Below are 21,006 nucleotides of genomic sequence, written 5' to 3' on the forward strand. Positions count from 1 at the left end.
CAAGGACATACCAGTGAACAAAGCCAACAGAAATCTCTGCCTTTGTGAATTTTATATTCTGATATGTTAAAAATAAAAAAGAATTGTTCTGGCTGCTATGAAGAGAATGGATAAGAGTGCACAGAGAAGAGGTTAGGAGGCTATTGCAGAAGTCCCAGTGAGAGGTGATAATGGGGGCCACCAACCAGGGTTAGTGGTGGATAAGGTGAGAAAGAGTCAGATGCTAGATAGATATTTTGTGGGTAGAGTTGGTAGGATTGGGTGATGTGATGGGTGGGATGTAGGGTGTGAGGGAGTGGAGTCGAGATGGCCGATGAGTCAGGTTATTATTGGGTTGATCCTTGAACAGCAGAGAGACCTGAAATAGCTGCTTCAGCCAGACAGATGTTTATTTGCCTCTAAATAGGAGTCTGGGTGGGAGGCTAGGGCTGGAATGGCAGTTCTGTGCTCATTAGGGGCCAGCCACTGTCTCTTCTTAAACCAGCTTCCCTAATATGGCATCCGTCTTTTGGTCCATTTGTGTCTGCATTTAGCCAGAGGAGGTGGGAAAGGGGTCAGGCTCTGCTTTGATGGCGCAGCCTGGAAGTTGCTTGGTCTGCCCCTGCTCACCTCTCACTGGCCAGAACCTGTCATCTGGCCCCAGCCACTGGGAAGACTGAGAAATAAAAGCTGGGTGTTCAGCTGAAGTTAGAAGAGGAGAACAGTATACTTTTCTTTCTAGACCCTTCTTCCCAAATCTAAAACACTGCATCTTCCTGATAAGGGCAGCCCCACGTGAGCTGTACCCAACCCTGGTCTGTGGCCATTGATTTAGCAGTGGTATGGGTTTCTTTCTTTCTTTTTTTTTTTTTAATATTTATTTTTTAGTTTTAGGAGGACACAAATATCTTTATTTTGTTTTATGTGGTGCTGAGGATTGAACCCAGTGCCTCACGCATGCTAGGCGAGTGCGCTACCACTTGAGCCACATCTCCAGCCCATGGTGTGGGTTTTTGATAGAGCCCAGCTACAGCCCTAGAGCTGATCTCTTGGAGGCCCTCCCTTGTCCCTGGGCCTCTGGCTTTATCCTCTTACTAGTGTTTTTTTTTTTTTTTTTGTATTTTATTTAGAGACAGGGAATCACTGAGTTGCTTAGGGCCTCGCTAAGTTGCTGAGACTGGTTTTGAACTTGCTGTCCTGCTTCAGCATCCTAGCTGCTGGGATTACAGGTGTGTGCCACCTATGACTAGTTTTGTGTGTCTCTTTTCTTCTGGGGATGGCACTTGAGCAGGCCTTGTCCCCTTCCTGAGACCCTGTGGCTTCTCCAGAGTTCAGCCTGCACCTGCTGAGGGAGTTGGCTTTTTTCCTCTGCTTAGCCCTGACTGACCAGACTCTGCATAAACTTACTGGAGACCTGGATGTCCATTAGGTAGCCCTGTGCTCCTCATCTCTGCATGCAGGTGGGCAAGCAGTTCCTCTAGTCTGCCTCATGCTTGGGGGGCTTCTTCCTTCATGTGGCATGAATCCAGTAAGCACCCAGATCCTGAGTTGTTCAGCAAGAACCCCTAGAATTATAGGCCATGTTGTCATGTGGGCTGTTTTCGAAGATGTCGTAGACCTACTAAGGGTCACCAGCCTTCCATCCTGTAGTATCTATGCCCATGTTGACTCCTATGTTAGCTTTTTGTCTTAAGTGACCAAAATACCTGCCCAGAGCAATTTAGAGGCGGAAAAATTTGTTTAGGGCTCACGGTTTCAGAGGTTCAGTGCATGGTCATCTGACTCCATTGTGCTGAACCTGAGGTGAGGCAGGACGTTAGGGTGGAAGGAGGTGGTGGAGGAAAGCTGTTCAGCTCTGGCAGCTCCAAAGCAGAGAGAAAGGGTCAGGGACAGATACAGTTCAAGGCCATATCCCCAGTGACCTACTTCTTCCAGCCATGCTCCACCTGCCTACAGTTATCACCCAATAGTCCATTCAGATTATTAATCCATCAAATGAAATAATCCACTCATGAGGTCATAGATCTCATAATCCAGGTTTTCATCTCTGAAGATTGCTACTTTGCTAAAAGTATGAGCTTTCTGAGGGACATTTTTAGATCTAAACAATAACAATGCCTAAGCCAAGTCACATATTTTTATTTTATTAAGGTCAATGACTTCTAGGTTCCAAATTCTATATATAAGGAGTTTGATTTGGCTGCTGCAGCAGAGATACAATGTAATTATGGCTTCAACAAGATAGAAGCTTATTTTCCCTTTGAGTACAATCTGGGTAGGAGGTTGGGAGCTGGTTTAGTGACACCCCAATTACTGTGGAGCCAGACTTACGCTGTGTTGTGCACTGACCTTTGCAGTCCAGCATTGGTGCTCCAGTTCCTATGAGGAAATGTGCATTTCAGTCTTCAGGAAGGGACTAAAGCAGAGGGCAGGATCAGAAAGTTTCTGGTAGCAGGTTGCATCTCTTTGGTGAGAACTTAGTTACATAGCCATCCAGATGGGTGGCTTGCTGCATTAGGATGCAAGCAGCTGTCTCTGCCACAGTATAACCAAGAGTTTTAGTTTAACAAGAAAAAGAATTGTCAGAGACTGAGATGGGAAGAATTGAAAGAGAAAATTTGGAGGGAGAAGTTAACTGTTTTGAAGATATTGTGAGTATGTTGTCTATTATCTACATGGAAATATTAAGTAGGTTATTTTATGGGGATTTGCAGTCTGGGTGGAAGATTGGGTTTGGGGATACAAATCTGGAAGTTGTCAGTATATTTAAAATCTCAAAAATGACCAAATTGCTTGGGAGTGAGCATAAACAGAAGAGAGCAGAGGACTCAGTAGTGACCCACTCCAGCTTTTTAAAGAAAATGACATTGATAAGGAACAACCACTGGGAGAGGAGGAAAAAAGAGGGCACACAACAACCTGGCATCTGAGGAGGAAGGTATTGTGACGGGAGCGGTCAGCTCTGCCGAATGGCAGTACAGCAAGATAGATGAGGAGCAAGACATGACCGTGTGATTTGGCAATGTGATTTGCGATGTGGACTGGTCTCCCCAAGACCAGTGGCATTGCTGACAAGGTCAAGAGAGAATGGGAGGAGAGGAGAGAGCTCAGGAGTGAGGCGTCGGCTCTGGTATATTCTGGGAGCCATCAGAAGATGGTGTAAGCCATGAGTTTGAGAAGAAAGAAGAAAATACTTGGTGAGCACATCCTTTTATTTATTTGTGGTACTGAAGATTGAATCCAGGGATGCTCTTACCATTGAGTTCTGTTCCCAGCAGCACCCCCCCTTTTTTAGGGGGAAGACAGGGTCTCATTAAGTTGGCCAGGTTGGCCTTGAATTTGCCCTCCTCCTGCCTCAGCCTCCTGAGTTGCTGGGAGCATATCCTTTAAAATTTTATCTTTCCATATTTCAATCACTAATTCCTTTGTTTACTTAATAAATATTTATTAAATCTTTACTCTGTTTCTCTCCCTTTCCCAAGGTAGGAAATAGGTGAAGAGACACTTTTGTAGATTATTCCTGGTAGGGTTTGGGTTTCAAAAATTTTGAGTCATAACCTGAGGAACACTGGGTTTTAATATAGTTAATTTTTAATATAATTAAAATTTTTTTTTCAGGGATTGAACCAGGGGTGTTTAGCCATTGAGGCACATTGCCACCATTTTCATTTTTCATTTTGAAACAGTGTCTCAGTAAGTTGCTGAGGCTTCCCTTGAACTTGGGATCCTTCTGCCTCAGTCTCCTTAGTTGCTGGAATTACAGATGTGCACTACCGTGCCCAGATATAGTAATTTTTAAAGTTTTTAAAAAACTTGAATGACAAATATGTAATGGTAAAGAATATAAGTATTATTGTTTAATTTTAACAAATATATTTGGGTGTTTCCTAGATACTAAAAGATAAACATGTGGAGATGCTTTCAAATATGGTCTTTACCTTTAGTGAGCTTGTCACAAGTGGGGGAGACAGAAGTTGTTTACTTAACTTTCAGTAAAGGGAGTACTGTTAATGGAGCAGTTGATCCGATGGGAAATGCTGGAGAAGAGTCTGGGAGGATTTGAGTTAGTTCTTAAAGATGATCAGGATTTTGGCATGTAGAAAAGTCAGTGATGGGGCTGGGGTTGTGGCTCAATGATAAGAGCGCTTGCCTAGCACGCATGAGGCACTGGGTTCGCTCCTCAGCACCACATAAAAATAAAATAAATGTATTTGTGTTCACCTACAACATATATATGAAAGGAAAAGTCAGTGGTGAGGATATTTCATTTACTTCTTCCACTGGGCAGACTCTGTTCATTCTTTTGAAACTTATTATGGGAATAGGAGAACCATTGAAGAAAAACCGAAGATGGTGCCAAATCCAGTTTTGGTGGGTGCTTGCTGACCTCAAGCATTCTGAGATGCGAGTATCAGGCCCAGACAAGTGTTTGACTCCAAACTGTCCTAGACAGCTAAGCAGCAGCAGCAGCTGGAGGAGGAGGGATAGGAAAGGTGTTTCATTATTATTCATTTCCTGTCCTCCTACCGATTACAGCACGTTGAATTGTTGTTCATTTGGTGTATTCCCTGCTGGAACAGAGGGTTGCGGCTTTTCTTGTTCACTGATTTTCACCCAACTTCTAGCACAGGGCTTGGCACAGAATGGCTGAGGACAGATATTTGTCAAATGTATGATTGACTAAAATAGACAGTGTGTCTTTGTGATTCCCAATTCTTGTATTGCAGTAATTTTTTTGTTGCTACATGACTTTAGTTATTTTAAGGTAGACACTTGATAAAAGAAACATGAAAATTGTAATTCAGAGTCAGAAATCCAAGGTTTTATTTGGACTAGCCAGTTGGTGACACTGGGAAAGTGCCTAACTTTTCTGAGCCTCAGTTTCCTCGTTTGTGTGAGCATGGTCTCAGCATGGCTCCTCAGTTTACTGCGGCACTATGTCAGGTGCCTATTGGAGGGTCTGGCAGAGAGGACTCCTGGGATGTATTAGCTCTCCTTTCCCAAGTCAGATTGAATTGTAGATAACTATAGTATTAGTCGCGGCTTAACAAACCCTTTGCATGCAATAATGTCAGCATAAGTCATGGTGTCTTACCATTTAGAAGCAAATAAATTCAGGTTCAAATTCTCTCCAGGGACCCATTATACTTCCTAAAATCTCTTCTCATCTTAGAGCTGTCTTTTGTACTGTTTCACACTGTTGTCACTTGGTGGACTTCCTCCTTCCTTTCTCTAAAATGTGGAATGATGGGTGGCCTGAAGGTAAAAAGGGGTAAAGAAAGAGTGGGGACATTTGAAATCCTTTTTTTTTGTATATTGTGAATCCAACCGAGGGCCTTACACATGGTAGGCAAGTACTCTAACACTGAGCTACCTCCCCATCCCTGAGTGAACTGAGGCGACTCTTTTGAATCAGATGGCTTATTTTGTCTTTTTGAAGATAGTTTCCCCCTGCTGGAAGAGAAACAATATCTCTGAACCCAATGTCATTGTATGAATCTCTTATCAGCTACCATATCGGCAATCTCTTGTCTACTTCTTTTTTTTTTTTAAATTTTTTAGTTGTAGTTGAACACAATATCTTTATTTTATTATGTTTATGTGGTTCTGAGGATCAAACCTAGGGCCTCTCACGTGCGAGGCGAGCGCTCTACCACTGAGCCACAATCCCAGCCCCTCTTGTCTAGTTCTTTAAAGACAGTATTGAGGTTAGGAAGAGGTTGGGTCTATCACCGAGAAGTGTTCCCCTTGACTTCATTAGCTTTCTAATTAAACATCATGAAATGTGTTCAGTGCACATAGTCTCTTTGTTCCGTGCCAGGGTTTGGTATAGGTTCTAGATGTCTAATAGTATCATGGTGCTTTAATTATATTTTGGACTAGATGGGGATAGCACTTTGCTTTTACGGACCTGTTTTGGGAGCTGAATTCTGAGGATGTCCAAGCAAATCATATTAAGCTCCTGTCACTTGCTGGGCACTCTTCAGAATCATGTCAGTCACGGTTTTTTGCTAGATCTGTGTCTGTGCTCATCACCAGGCCCAGCTCTGTGGAGGTGAGACCTGAAGTCGGAAGTGTGCTCCATGTTTGATTTCAAGTTGTGCTGTTGCTGTCTGGAAATTCTTAATAAATGTGAACATGGGGTTCTGCCTTTTCATTTGGCACAAAGTCCTACAAATTCTGTACCTGGTTGTGATTGTCATTAACTTTTGCTGTGCCTGGGTGGATGGCTTAGTTCATTTGGACAATTGCAGCAAAATGCCGTGAAGTCAGGGAAACTCCCCTCCCCCCATAAGGGATGGATCCCAGGGGTGCTACATCCCTATTCCTTTTTTTTTTTTTAAATTTTTTTTTGTAGTTGTACATAGTCCGAATGCCTTTATTTTATTTTATTTTTTAAATATTTTTTTAGTTGTAGTTGGACACAATACCTTTATTTTATTTGTTTTTATGTGGTGCTGAGGCTGGAACCCAGTGCCTCACACTTGCTAGGCAAGCGCTCTGCCCCTGAGCTACAGCCCCAGCCCATCCCCCTTCCTTTTTAAGTTTTATATTGAGGCAGTGTCTTTGTGTTGCCTAGGCTGGCCTCCTACCTGAGCTTCCAGAACCTCTGGGGTTACAGATTGTCCCACCACCATACCTGGCTTCTTTAAAATAATTTTAGGCAGCTGGGTTTGTGTCTCAGTGGTAGAGTGTTCGCCTAGCATGTGTGAGGCCCTGGGTTCAATCCTCAGCACCACATAAAAATAAATAAATAAAACAAAGGTATTGCGTCCAACTACATCTAAAAAATAAATATAAAAAATAATTTTGGAGTAAATATATTTGGAGTCCAATGAGGAATCTGGAAAGTGAAGTAGAAAATGATTGGAAAGCTGAGATGGCAGGGTGACACCTGTCTGCCTTTGTCTCTTTCCGCTCTCTCCTGTCTGTCCTGTAACATTGCTCAGCTGCTTGGTGGGCCTGCTCCCTGTTACTGGGGGCCAGGGGATTCTGGGCTTATTGAACTGTTGTGTTTGTGTTAAAACCTGTGTTGGAGAAAGTGTGAGGAGCTGGACTGTGGGCATTGGGGAGCTGGAGAGTGAGGTGTAGGGAGCTGGTTAGTGGGCTCCAGGAGTCATGTGGAGGGTGCTAGGGTATTAGGAGCTGAGCAGCAGGGTGCTGGGATGGTGGCTGGCAGGGTGTGGGGAGCTGGGTGAGGGTGATGGTGGTGACGGGGTTCCTGCAGTGGGGATTCAGATGTCATGCTGCATCCTTCACCTGCAAGCTGGCACTGATCTGGCACCTGGGGAACCACTTCAGCTGCTTTTCTTGCTGGCCTGAGCCCCGAGAAGGAGGTAGTTAGTCCATGGGCAGACTCTGAGGTGCTGGCGCTGAGCTTTTATCTGCTAAACCTCGGGGCAGAAGACAGCAATCCTCACCCCCTGGTCTGTGCTGGAGGGACTAATTGACAAGATGTGGCTGCTAGTAGGGAGGACTTGGTACTTCAGTGAGCAGCACCTTGAGGGTCTGCTTGGTCTAGGAGGGCCCAGGTAGAGGTCTGGAGGAGCTGACCTCCCTTCTGTAGCAGCATGTTGCCAGCGGGTAGATGTCGCATGATAGCCTGCCTGCACTCCTCTGAGAGTCTGAAGAATGCTGTTGCCAGAGCTCTCTGTGTTTCTGGCATGAAGAAACACTGTTCCAGAGCCAGGAGGGGAAGTGGGTAATAGTTATAGCCCAAGGCAGCAGCTTTCCTGAAGAGTTTCTGAAGAGGCTGGCAGGGAGCTGAACCTGCCCACCAGGTTTCCTCTCCTCTAGGAATTGGTCAAGAACTTGTAGCATCAATCTCATGCAGTTCCTGGGAGATGGAGAGATGGTGCATGTCATTCTATGGAGACGTGGCAGCCTAGGGCAAGGCCAGAAGTAAAGGCCAGCAGGCTGGACTTTCATGCTAAGAAGCCTCCCTTCCTGCCTGTCTTCTCCCTCCTCACCTCTCCCCTGCACGTGTGGCACTGACCTCTCTAGGCATCTTGAGTTGTACACAGGGCTGCTGGGCTCGCTTTTCCTTTTAGCCTCTTTGCCTGTACTTCCTTCACAAAGTCCAGTTGGCATGCAGGTTGCGGCAAGGTCCTCAGGAAAGGCCCTTCTTATCTGAGAGAGAGGGGTGGCTACCCTGGGGGCTTTACTAACAGCTTGTTTACTGAGGACCTGCTTGAGTAGGAGTGGAAGAACCTGCTAAGGCCTGATCCTGAGAAGTGGAAGGGCCTGTGTGTCCAGGAGCTGGTTTAGTACCACCCACTAGTCAGGTCTTTCCAGTGGAAGATGAGTGTTACCTCATAGCGATTTATAAAACAGAGTAACAAAGATTTCTTTCCTTTCCCCAAACATGTTGGCTTCAGAAGCTTAGGAGTCAATCCTGAGTATTTAGACATTGCATTTATTTTACAGTATTAACAACCGTTATCAGTCAAGCCACCCCCTGGGGTTCTGGTGGTTGTTGAAATAGTACAAAAGTGGTCATCAGAGAATAAGCCATTCTCTGCCGCGGTGGCGGTTCACATCCTCCCTTCCTTTCCTGGGAGAGACTCCTTCCCTGCTGGCTGCACAGGTGATAGTTTGGTCGCGTGACTTGTCCAGTGAACTGTGAACAGAAATGAATGAGTCACTTCGGGGCCAGTGTGGAGTTTGCCTTGCCCCTTTCCCTATGCCTGGGCTCTTTGTTCCTGGTAGAAGCCACTGTGTTGCCCTGGGTCTTGGAAGACAGGGAGCAGAGCTGCCCCTGAATGTTTGTAGGTTTTATAGACATAGTGTCATCAGGACTTGTGTGAAAGAAGAGATGAGGGGAAAAAAGGGATTGAACTTGGGGACTGGGCCACTGAGTCACATCTCTAGCCTATTTTGTATTTTATTTAGAGACAGGGTCTCACTGAGTTGCTTAGCGCCTCACTGTTTCTGAGGCTGCCTTTGAACTCGTGATCTTCTTGCCTCAGCCTCCTGAGCCACTGGAGTTACAGATGTGTGCCACCATGCCCAGCATAAAAAAGGGAAATTTATTGTGTCATTGCCATTTGCACTTATGTATAAATTACAGTAATAATATTCCTAGTAACTGTATTTTATTTACTTGTGGTACTGAGAATTGAACCCAGGGCCTTGTGCATGCTAGGTAAGCTCTTTACCACTGAGCTATATCCCCAGCTCCATCCTTCTAAAAGTAAATGAATCCCAGTGTGTGCCCATAGAAACAAGCTTTTAAAATTCAGGTTTTAATTAATTGTAGCAAATGCACACAACATGAAAATATACCTCAGTTTTGCAAGGTGTAGTGGGGCACACATATAATCCAGAGGCTCAAGAGGCTGAGGCAGGAGGATTGCAAGTTCAAAGCCAGCCTCAGCAACTTAGCAAGGCCGTAAGCAACTTGGCGAGAACCTGTCTCAAAAAAAAAAGCTGGTGATGTGGCTTAGTGATAAAGCGCCCCTGGGTTAACTCCCTAGTACCAAAGAAAAAGAAAATATACCTCATTTTTAAAAAATATTTATTTTTCAGTTTTTGGTGGACACAACATTTTTATTTTTTTAAAATTTTTTTTGTGGTGCCAAGGATTGAACCCTGCGCCCCGCGAAGGCCAGGCGAGCTCGATACCGCTTGAGCCACATCCCCAGCCCAATATACCTCATTTTAAAAGCAGGAAACACCGAAGTGGTGTAACATTTTTTTCTTTTAAAGATGCAGTGTTGCTGAGCTCCTTAGGCACGTATGTATGTGTGTATCTCTCCCTGTGAAGCAGTGACAGGTGCCGCAGACTGAGTCTCGCCTCCTCCCCTGTATTCTCTGCACTCTGTACCATGCTGTCTCCTAATCACCACTTTTCTTCTCTTTGCCAATGGATCTCGAGGTCCTGGAGGGGCTCATGACTTGGGTGCTGTTTTATCTATGGTGTCTGCTACAGTTCTGGGCACAGTGGGCATTTAATAACTATCCTGAGAAATGGCTGGATTTTCTTGACAATAGTATGTCCATACAGTGTCATTCTTTTTCTGTTTTATTTATTGGCATATTATATACTTTGAACCAGAAAATGGAAATGTCCTTTACACACCTCCTCAGAGGAGGCATTTACTAGTACTCTGTAGGGTTAACTCGAAGGTGAGTGCGTCATCTGGGGTACTGACATTCTCTACATACATTCACTCATTCATAAGCACTTATCAGAGAAGTAAGGCTGCCTCCGCCTGCAAGTCACTGCCACTGTGGAAGGCGTTTTATGCAAAGATGGCAGTGTATATGGAGAGAGTGCTGTGCAGTTACACTGTTGATGTTTAGATCCATTCTTTGACTTTCCCGCTCTGCGACCTTGGGTAGGTCACTTATTCTAACTTCAATTTCCTAACCTGTTAAATGCAGAGATCAATGTGTGGTCTCTGTTATTAACCCTTACTAGATGAAACCTTTAGGAGAGTATTGGCGCTTGATGCAGGTGTTGATCTTATTATAAATATTTCTTTTGTCTTAGAGGTTCCAGTAGCTTCCAGCAGTTATTGTCAGTGACAACATAACCTAGAAAACTTTATTATCCAAGTGCTGAATCTGCTTCTTTTTAGGGGAGGAGGTAACAATTAAAAAACAAATAAGTAAAATAAAGCTGGGCATGGTGTCTCGTGTCTGTAATCCCAGCAACCCTGGAGACTGAGGCAGGAGGATAGCAAGTTTGAGGCCAGCCTAAGCAAATTAGTGAGACTCTGTCTCAAAAAAATAAAAAGGGTCGGGGATATAGCTTAGTTGAAGAAAACAAACACTAAAATATGGTATCTTTAGAAGGAGACCTCCTTGAAGAGTTCAGGTGTTTTTCTTATGTTGGAATTTACTTTCTTTTAGTGGAAATATAAGATACTCTCTTAGAATGACTATTTACTAAATTTAAACACTATCTTATGGATTCCCCCACCTCAAACTGCTAAAAATAGAGGAAAAGTTTGATCCAGTCTTAGCTTCTTCTGATATCACAGTGGCCCTTACTGTTTGAAATCTGATTTCAGGTAATCAGGAACACAAAGGTAAGGGTGCCACATCAGATAGGGACAGTTTAGGGGAAAGCCCTATTTTAATGACATTTGTAAAATCAGAACTGAAACAAGACAAGAAAAACTCTAGGAATGAGATTTCCCGCTCAGTGTTTTTGGGTTTAAATTGTGTTTTTTTTCCCCCTCTGTGACATGGGGAAACAACATTCTTATATATAGGACTTTTGTTGAATTTAAAGGAGAGTATACCAGTCTTTTATGTGTAGTGTAGAAAAGTAGAGCAAGCAAAGAAAGAATGCCTAATAATGTTTTAATAATATTTTGTGTTGAGACTATTTTTAGCATGTATTTCATATGTTCTCTGTATGATAAAAATGAGGTCACATCTGGTTTTTCTTTCCTACCCTCAGTGCTGGAGATGGAACCCAGGGCCTTTTGTATATCAGGCAAAGTGGATGGAGCTCTACCACTGAGCTGCTCCCACGTCTCTTAGTAGTCAGATTAGTGGATTGCACAAAGCCATTCTCTTGGGAGTTTCCTGTCCATATATTCCCTGGGGATCCTCAGGTTGCTAAACCAGTTCCAGGGTATCTCCATTGTAAGAATGGATAGTCCACTGAAGAGTGTTGCCTTCTCCAGGAGAAACACTGGGAGAAACACTCCCAGTTTCTCTTACCTGTGGGGAGCCTTTGGTGGGCCTCCTCTGTCTCTTGCAGTCCATAGTACGTATCACTTAGTCTTGGTTCTTCATTCCTCTTTCCTTTTCCCTCTCTTTCCCTTCTCTCTCTCCCTTCCTTCCTTCTCTTTCTTTCACCTGGGTTTGTGGAGGTGGTGGGGGATCCCAGCACAGTGAAAATCTGTCTTGGAAAACTGCTTTGAAGTGGCATTGTAGTGAGCAGGGATATATTTTGTCTGTTTACATCACTGAATAGAACATCTGCATTTGACATCTCAGGCTGAAAGTGGCATCCATGCTTAAGGTGACTCACATTTTTCTCAAGAATAGTGAAATGTGCTCTTTTTTAAAAAAATTTTTATTTGTTCTTTTTAGTATATAATTTTTTTTAAAGAGAGAGTGAGAGAGGAGAGAGAGAGAGAGAGAGAGAGAGAGAGAGAGAGAATTTTTTTTTAATATTTATTTTTTTTAGTTCTCGGCGGACACAACATCTTTGTTGGTATGTGGTGCTGAGGATCGAACCCGGGCCGCACGCATGCCAGGCGAGCGCGCTACCGCCTGAGCCACATCCCCAGCCCAAAGTGATGGATCTTGAGTCTGCTTAGGCAAGATGTAGTACAGGTTGGATTTGGATTTGAAATCAAGAAAGAGCTTTTAAGTTCAGCTATCTTTAAGGTAAACTGAACACTTGAAATAAATTTCTGAATATGATTTCCTTTGAGAATTTAAATGGTTTCCTCATACATTCCTCATATTGGAATATACACATGAACACATTTTCAGTTAAAATACCACCTTTTTAATTCAGTAGATCATAACTGCAGTGTTTATATAAGATATTTTAGTTGAATTCTCAATAAATCTGAAAGATCATAGAATTCTCCAGGAATAGTATTTTCAGTGGGTTTTGAAGGATAGGAAGGATTAATTTTTAAAAGTTATATTCTATTTGAAACATACAAAAGCCGATGTTTAACATAAGTTTCAAAATATAGTATAAATATTTAAGTCATTACGCCCAGTTGTAAGTATGCATTTTCTCAGCATGGATATAATACCTGGGAACTTAGCATTGAGATTTTTTTTTAAAGCCCCTTGGGAGATCTCTATGCCTTTTCAAGTCTTCTTGTATCCCCACCTCTTCCCATCAAGGATTACTCTTGTTTTTAAACTTTGTATACATGGAAGCAGCAGTCTATATTTCCTTTTTTAAAAAAATGTTTTTTACTTACATATGTACTCGATATTTTATTTTGTTTATTCATTTTATTTTTATTCATTTAATCAGCTGAGGATCAAACCCAGTGCCTCACATGTGCAAGGCAAGTGCTCTGCCACTGAGCCACAACTCCAGCCCAGCAGTCTATGCTTCTATACGTCTTGCTTTTGCTCTCGGTTGCAATGTGGAGAGTCATCCACATTGTTGCATAGAGCAGTGGTTCATTCATTTGATTATTCTATAGATTCCCGTTAGGAGTGTACCATAATTAATTTATCTTCACCTATAGTTATTGTTGTTATTATTAGAGTACTGGGAATCCAACCCAGAGGTGCCTTACCACTGAGCTACATCTCCAGCCCTCTGTATTATTTTCAGACAGGGTTTTGCTAAGTTGCTAACGTTGGCCTTATACTTGGAATCATCCTGCCTCAACCTCCTGGGTTGCTGGGATTACAGGCCGGCACCACCATGCCTAGCAGGTTCACCCATTGTTATAAAAGTACTTTTCATATTCATTCAGCCCCTTGTATCCACATATCAGTGGTTCAGCCAACCCTGGTTCAAAAATACTGGAGTGAGTGAATGAGTGAGTGTGTGCGTGTGTGTGTGTATCCTCTGTACTTAACATGTAAGGTTAAGTACATGTCAGTCTCTAAACAGTATAGTAGAACAACTATTTACATGGTCTTTACGTTGTCTTAGGTATTATAAGTAATCTGGAAGTGGTTTAAAGAATATGAGAGGGTGTGTGTAGGTTTTATGCAAATACTATATCATTTCATTTAAGGGACTTGAGTGTCCATGGATTTTGGTATGGGGGGAGTCCCAAAAACCAACCCCATGGATACTGAGGGATGACTGTACCATCCTATTTAACAACTATGGTAGAAACTTATATCAGGAAGAGTTTATCAGCCCTGTTCTTAGCTGAGGAAATGGTACCACAGTGGTAAGTTCCCTTACCCAGTATCACAGGCCCAGTGACTAATCTATGGTGGTCCCAGCACCTGGGTTTCTTGGATGATCCAGTGGTTTTGCTCCGCTAAACCACATTTCTTTTTGTATCTTCCCTGCACTGTGATCTACAGTCTACCTGTCATCAGTCCATAGAAGTCCTTACATCTCTGCTTCATGATGGCGGTGGATTCCGTGAACTGCCATCGTGGTTGCTCTTTTTGGTACACTCTCCACTAACCTACTTGCCTGGCAGGACCCCACCTAGGGTGAATCAGCTTTCTGCCTACACTACCTCTCTGAAGCTGTGGCTGGTTTCATTTGGAGTTCTTGACATCCATCTTAAGGGGTTGTGAGCTTGCTAAGTGCCACCTAGTGATTCTGCTTCATCTCCTTGGTATCTTCTGCCTTCACCCTTCTGGATGGCACTTCACAGTCTTTCTCTCTCTAAACCTTGCTCTTCTGTCCACACCCTCAGCTGACTACCTCACCTCCTGTTTCATCAAGAAGACAGAGGCAGGCAGAGGGAAACTTCTCCATGCTCCCCCCTCCCGTCTTCCCTCCATGTTACACCCGCACCTGCACCCTCTGCCTTCTTTTCCTGTTACTGTGTGTGAACTCTGCTCCTGTGCAGGGTCACCGCCCCACGTGGGAACTATGTCCTGTTCCTTCTTGCTCACCCAGAGACTTGGCCTGGCGCTCTCCCTCATCTGTATTGCCACACTTGGCAATCAGCATGCAGTCTTGCTATACTCTTTTTCATCTTTAGAAACATAAGCAGCTGAGTATGGTGGTGCACACCTATAATCCCAGTGATTTGGGAGGCTGAGGCAGGAGGGTCCCATGTTCAAGGCCAGCTTCAGCAAATTAATAAGATGATGTCTCAGAAAATAAATAGGGCTGTAGCTCAGTGATAAAGTGATTGCCTCACACACACAGGCCTTGGGTCTGATTCCCAGCACCACACAACAAACTAGCAAACCCTCTCATCTCCCTGCTTTCCAATTGCCTGCTCCCCCCAGGCCCATTTATCTACTCCTTTTTTGTGGCAAAAAATCCTCAGATATATGTACTTCCTGTCTCCGCATTTTTTCCTTCCCATTCTTAGACCCACTCCAATCAACTTTTCATCTGCTGCATTTCATTGGAATAGCTCATTCCAGGGTTCCCACGGCCTCCTCATTGTCTGACCCAGCCATGGCTCTCAGTCTTCATGTTATCAGTAGAATCAGAGTTAATTGCTCTCACTCTCTCTCTCTCTTTTTTTTTTTAAATGCTCATCTTAGTTGTCCTGGAACTAGCCCTAGAGGTCTCAGTCTTTCATATCACTTGCAACTGGTGTTGCCCCCAGTGGGCTTTGTCCTCAGAATCTTATCTCTCCCCACACTCACAACTTACTTGGTCTCCTTGATCTCATGGCTAAAATGCCATCTTGAGGTTGACAGCTCTCCAATTGTCCTTTGAACCTGCCCTCTGTCCTGCATATCCTGTATCTATTTGATCATTTCATCTGAATGTTTAATAAAAGTGTCTAAAAGAATTTTGATTCCCTTCCCTTTCTTTATTGTCTTCATCTCAGAAAGCAGATATGCTTAGTTGCTTAGGCGTTCCCTTTTCCACGTGGTTTCTGAGTCTGGGTCCAGCCAGCAGCAGACCCTGAGAGCTTGCTCCAGATCCCAGATCTGCCACTTGTCGGCCTTTGCAGCTCACACCCAGGCCGGCCATTGACCATCTTCTCTCCCTGCCTCTTACTCCCTAGGTAGTCCTCTTGCTGATTGTCTTTGTTTCCTGCAATTTTGTTCTGCATATAAGCCAGAACAGTAATTTAAAAATGTAAGACAGGTAACATCATTTTTCTGACCTAATCCTCCTTGGGATTCCCAGAGTCAGTGCCCCCACCCCTGCCTCTGAGCACATGGAGTCTGACCCCTTCCCACCTCTGGCGTCCTCTGCTGTTTTCCCCATGCACATTCTGCCTGGACCTCCATCTTGCTGATCTTGAGCCTGCCGAGTGCCCGCCCAGCACGCCTCCTGCATAGCTGCATGGCTGCTTCTCTTTCTCTTCAAGGGCTTTCAGGACCCCCAGAGGCTCTTCCATCTAACTTATGTGAGAGTGCGGTGCAGGCCCCTCAGTCCTTCCTGGCTTCACTTCTCCCAGTGGATCTTGTGACCACGGAGCACTTTTCGCATTTGACTGTTGTCCTCTTGACCTCAACTGGAACAGGACCTCCGTGAGGGCCAGGACTGTGAGCATACTGCGGCACTTCTACTGGGCTCTCGGTGAATGTCATGGTGAATGTTTGAAGAGGAGTCATTGTCAGCCTCCTAATACAGTGTTTGCTCTTTGAATCAGTCTTTTTTTGGAGATTGAACCCAGGTGTGCTTTACCACCCAGCTACATTCCCTGACTTTATTACTATTTACTTATTTTTATTTTGAAACAGGATCTTGCCAGGTTGCCCAGGTGATCCTTCTTCCTCAGCCTTCAGAGTATCTGGTATCACAGGCTTGTGCCCCTGGGACCAGCTATTATGTTTTTAAATAATTACTATGATTGCCATGTGGAGAATGGATTGTAGGGGAACTGTCATAGCATACTTTCTTTTCACTTAGGATCTCCTCAATACTTAGATTTTAAAAATTGTGTATTGGGGCTGGGGATGTGGGTCAAGCGGTAGCGCGCTCGCCTGGCATGCATGCGGCCCGGGTTCGATCCTCAGCACCACATACCAACAAAGATGTTGTGTCCGCCGAGAACTAAAAAATAAATATTAAAAAATTCCCTCTTTCTCTCTCTCTTTAAAAAAAATGTGTTACTTATACTGAGATAAATATATAAAGGAACATATTAGCAAAATAAATTGGTTAAGGGCTGGGATTGTAGCTCAGTGGTAGAGCACTTGCCTCACACGTGTAAAGCACTGGGTTCGATCCTCAGCACCACATGAAAATAAACAAAGATATTATGTCCATCTACAATTAAAAAAGTTTAAAATAAATAAATAAATTGGTTAAGCTATTGCTGTAGCTTGTTGCATTTTGGAATCTGCCTCTGGATGACTTTGGTCTTGCAGTTGTCCATGGCTGAGCCTTTCCCCTCAGTGCCATCCTCTGCCCTCCAGTGTTGGTGATGTGGCTGGCACCTTTAAAAAAGAAGGCAGTTAGTAGTGGTGGTCTTTTCTGCTGGCTGCACTTGATTTGGGGATTGTTTTGGAACTGTTGCTGCCCACATCAGATTGACCACTCCCAACCCATCTATATTAGTTTGGTTTCTGGGGAAATAGTGTGTCTTCCTGTTGTCTCCGGGGTTATTATCCAAACCACTGGTGCCTAGTGTGACTTCTTCTTCTTCTTCTTTTAATGGTAGTGGGGATTGAACCCAGGGGTGTATCACTGAGCTATATTCCTTTTTATTTTATTTTGATACAGGGTTCACTAAGTTGCCCAGGCTAGCCTCAAACTTTAATCCTCCTACCTCAACCTCATAAGTTGCTTGGGATTATAGGTATGTGTCCCTGTGCCTGGCTCATTGTGATAGTTTTGATACTAGACTTTATATGTTTTCACTCACAGTGATTATAGGAGACCATCAGCCATAAATCTGACTTTCAGATATATGTCAATTTCAGAGGTATTTCAGATGTTGAGCAAATTGTTTTGCTTTTGTTCAGAAAGAAAAGAAACAGATTGTGAGCGCCTTCTGCCTGACAAATAGGCAGTTTGTGTGTTAGGAGATAAGGCCCTCAGTTTGATTGTAGTTTTCCATACCAGCCAATTAGGATGTAATCTTTCTAGTTTAAAAATTATATTTTAGGATATGAGGATGCCGACTCATAATGGTGATGGGGACAGCATGGGAGGAATGGAGGACCTTTAGATAGGGCAAAGGGGACGGAGGTAAGGGAGAGGACAAGGGGGTAGGACTGATGGTGGAATGAGTTAGATGTCATTACCCTAGGTACATGTATGAAGACACTAATGCTGTGAAAATTCTTTGTACAATCAGTGACTTGAAAAATTGTGCTCTATGTGTGTAATATAAAATGAATTGCATTCTGCCATCATATATAAGAAACTAGAATAAATAAATAATTTAATTAAAAAATATATTTCAGGGGCTGGGTTGTGGCTCAGTGGTAGAGCACTTGCCTAGCTGGGCTTAATTCTCAACACTGCATATAAATAAATGAATAAAATAAAGGTTCATCAACATTTTAAAAAAATTTGGAAAAAAAATTATTTTTCAGAAAAGAAAATGTTTCCTTGGAGTCTAGAGTGTTTCCAAGAGACTTCTTAGACAACTTTGCATTGGTTACTAAATGCAAAGCAGAAAGTTACATGTTTCAAATTTTACATATAAAGGTACCTGCCTGTCAAAGTTCAGACAATCAGTAAGATGAGATGCTTATGTTTCAGCCCAAACTCCATTCAAGTTCTTCTAAGTGGCTTCACTGTTTACATTGAATTATTTGGAACCTTCTCCACTTACCCCTCCAGTTTGTTTGATTGCTGCCTGCTAAGGAGGATGATTTTGCAGTGTACTTAGAGACTTATAACTGAGTCTAATCTCAAGCTTTTTTTGCATTTTTAAAAAATCATAAAATACAAATTAACAATCTGTCTTTTTAATATTTATTTTTTGTAGTTGTAGTTGGACATAGTAACTTTATTTTATTTATTTATATGTGGTGCTGAGGATCGAACCCAGGGCCTTGCACATATGAGGCTAGTGCTCTACCACTGAGCCATAACCCCAGCCCCCAAATCTACTGTCGTAACCAATGTACACTTCAGACAGGTTAAGGACATTCACATTGTTGCACAGCCATTGCAGTCACCCACCTCCTAGACTCCTTTCATCTTGCAAAACTGAAACTTGTTTTCAACCAACAGTGACTCTCTATTCCTCCCTCCCTTCCAGCCCCTGGCAGCCAACATTCTACACTGTGATTTTGACTATTCCAGGAACTTTATAAATGTAGAATTAGTCTTTTATTGACTGTCCTCGAGGTTCATTTGTGTTTTAGCTTATGTCAGTTTTCTTCCCTTTTTGTGGGGAAGGGCGTTGATACTAGGGATTGAACTCAGGGGCACTCCACCACTGAGCTCCGTCCCCAGCCCTATTTTGTATTTTATTTAGAAATAGGGTCTCACTGAGTTGCGTAGCACCTCACTTATGCTGAGGCTGGTTTTGAACTTGCGGTCCTCCTGTCTCAACCTCCCGTGCCGCTGGCATTACAGGTGTGCGCCACTGAGCCCAGCAATTTCCTTCCTTTATAAGGTTAAATAACATATATCATGGTAGGGCTGGGATAGAACTCAGGGGTAGAGGACCTGCCCAGCATTTCTCATACCCTGATTTCAATCTCTAGTACTTAGCCTCTCTGTGTAGGTATATGCACTAATACACAAACACACACTCTTATACCTGGTAATTCTGTATGCCATTTATTTATTTATTTATTTATTCATCTGTTGATGGGACACAGTACAGAATTTTTTCTTTGAGTCTTTGCTTTCAGTTTTTTGGGGTATATTCTCAGGTGCAATTGCTGGATCATATGGTGATTCTATTTCAGTTTTTTGAGGACCCCCCCAACTGTTTTCATAGTGACTATATCATTTGACATCCCCACCAGCAGTGCATAAGGGTTTTTTTTTAAGTATATATTTATTTTTTAGTTATAGGTGGACACACAATATCTTTATTTCATTTTTACGTGGTGCTGAGGATCGAACCCAGTGCCCCACGCATGCTAGGGGAGTGCTCCACCACTGAGGCACAGCCCCAGCCCAGCATAAGGGTTCTGATTTGTCAAAATCCTCACAAACAGGCAAATAGTTTTTTTTTTAATAGTAGCCATCCTAATGTGAGGTGGTATCTAATCATGGTTTTCATTTGCCTTTCTAAAATCTGAAATCTTGAAAGTGGTTTAAGGAAGGAATATGAGGCCTCTGCTTGACCAGGTCACAGTGGACATGGACAGATTTGTTGTAAAGCTTTTGTGGAGGCCCTGGTAAGAGAGGATGGTGGCCTGGATACGGTGGAGGCATGGGGCTGGGAAGAGGTGGACTCAAGAGAAAGTGACAAAACTTGGTGATAAATTGGCAGTGTTTGAGGAGGTGAGGGGGAGGAAGAGGGCATGCATGGACCTCTGGCTTGAGTAATAGGCTGGAACAGGTGGATTCCTGCCCTCTACCAGTTCTTCCATGAAAGAAATACTTCTTCAGTTTCTTTCAGAAATCTTTTTCACCCCAGTGTCTGCTCTCCCATGGGTGATGTGCCGTGACCTCTGCTCTGGTCAGTTCAGGTCAGCAGTACCCATTAGGGAGCAGGTGCTGTGCTGGGTTTCAAGGAGATGAAGACGAGTGGAACAGGAGGTCTGGGGGACTCCATTACACACAAATTAGTGAGGATCCCAAGTAGCTTTCACATGTGTGGGTCATACCAGGTCAGCAAGGAAAATTAAAGAGGTTTAAGAAATATTTATTAATTTAAAAAATCATGTTAGCATAAATAACATTTTTAATGAAAATACATTTTGAACAACAAATTTGGTGAGAGTTGGGACATAGGTTTTACTTTTGCAAGTCTTTTAACTGTCTGAATCAGTAGAAGACAGTTTGATTCTCATGTTAACTTTGGTATTCAATCTGATACAAAATCATCTGAAAAACTCCACTGGACACTTGTTAAGAGAATGGGAGTGAAAGAGACAATTGTCTTGGTATTTTTATAAAAATAGTTTTTCCTTCAGAGACTTTCTGGAAACGTCTTGGGGACCCTGATGCGATTACAGACTAGAGTCAGACTGCATGAGAACAGAGCCAGCTCTGCCACTTGGTAGGCAGCAGTGTCACCAATGTATACAATGTTTCTGTGCCTCAGTTTGTGCCTAGATAAAGTGGGTATGTCACAGGCACCTGTCTTAATGGGTCATTATGAGGATTAAGTAGGTAAATACTTATAAAGTTCTTAGAACCATGCTACAAGGTAGTAAGTGCCACAGAAGTATTTATTAAGTAAGACTTAATCTTTTCTTCAAGGGATTTATATAATCTAATCAAGTAGACACAACGACCAACCAAACAACTTCAGGGGTTGATGTAAGTTCATTGAAGTTCCTTTGCAGCAGAGGCACAGGGAGGGGCTGCTGAACTTTTAGTGAGGA

At 43.1% G+C, this 21,006-nt stretch overlaps 1 protein-coding gene across 4 annotated transcripts in view; it reads left to right on the plus strand.

The window, feature by feature from the left end:
- The window catches only part of Ube4b (ubiquitination factor E4B), a 115,387-nt gene that overhangs the window by 6,844 nt on the left and 87,537 nt on the right, over positions 1-21,006 (plus strand). The gene's annotated exons all lie outside the window — the stretch shown is intronic.

The sequence above is a fragment of the Ictidomys tridecemlineatus genome, chromosome 11, assembly GCF_052094955.1.
Source record: "Ictidomys tridecemlineatus isolate mIctTri1 chromosome 11, mIctTri1.hap1, whole genome shotgun sequence".
Classification (NCBI taxonomy): domain Eukaryota; kingdom Metazoa; phylum Chordata; class Mammalia; order Rodentia; family Sciuridae; genus Ictidomys; species Ictidomys tridecemlineatus.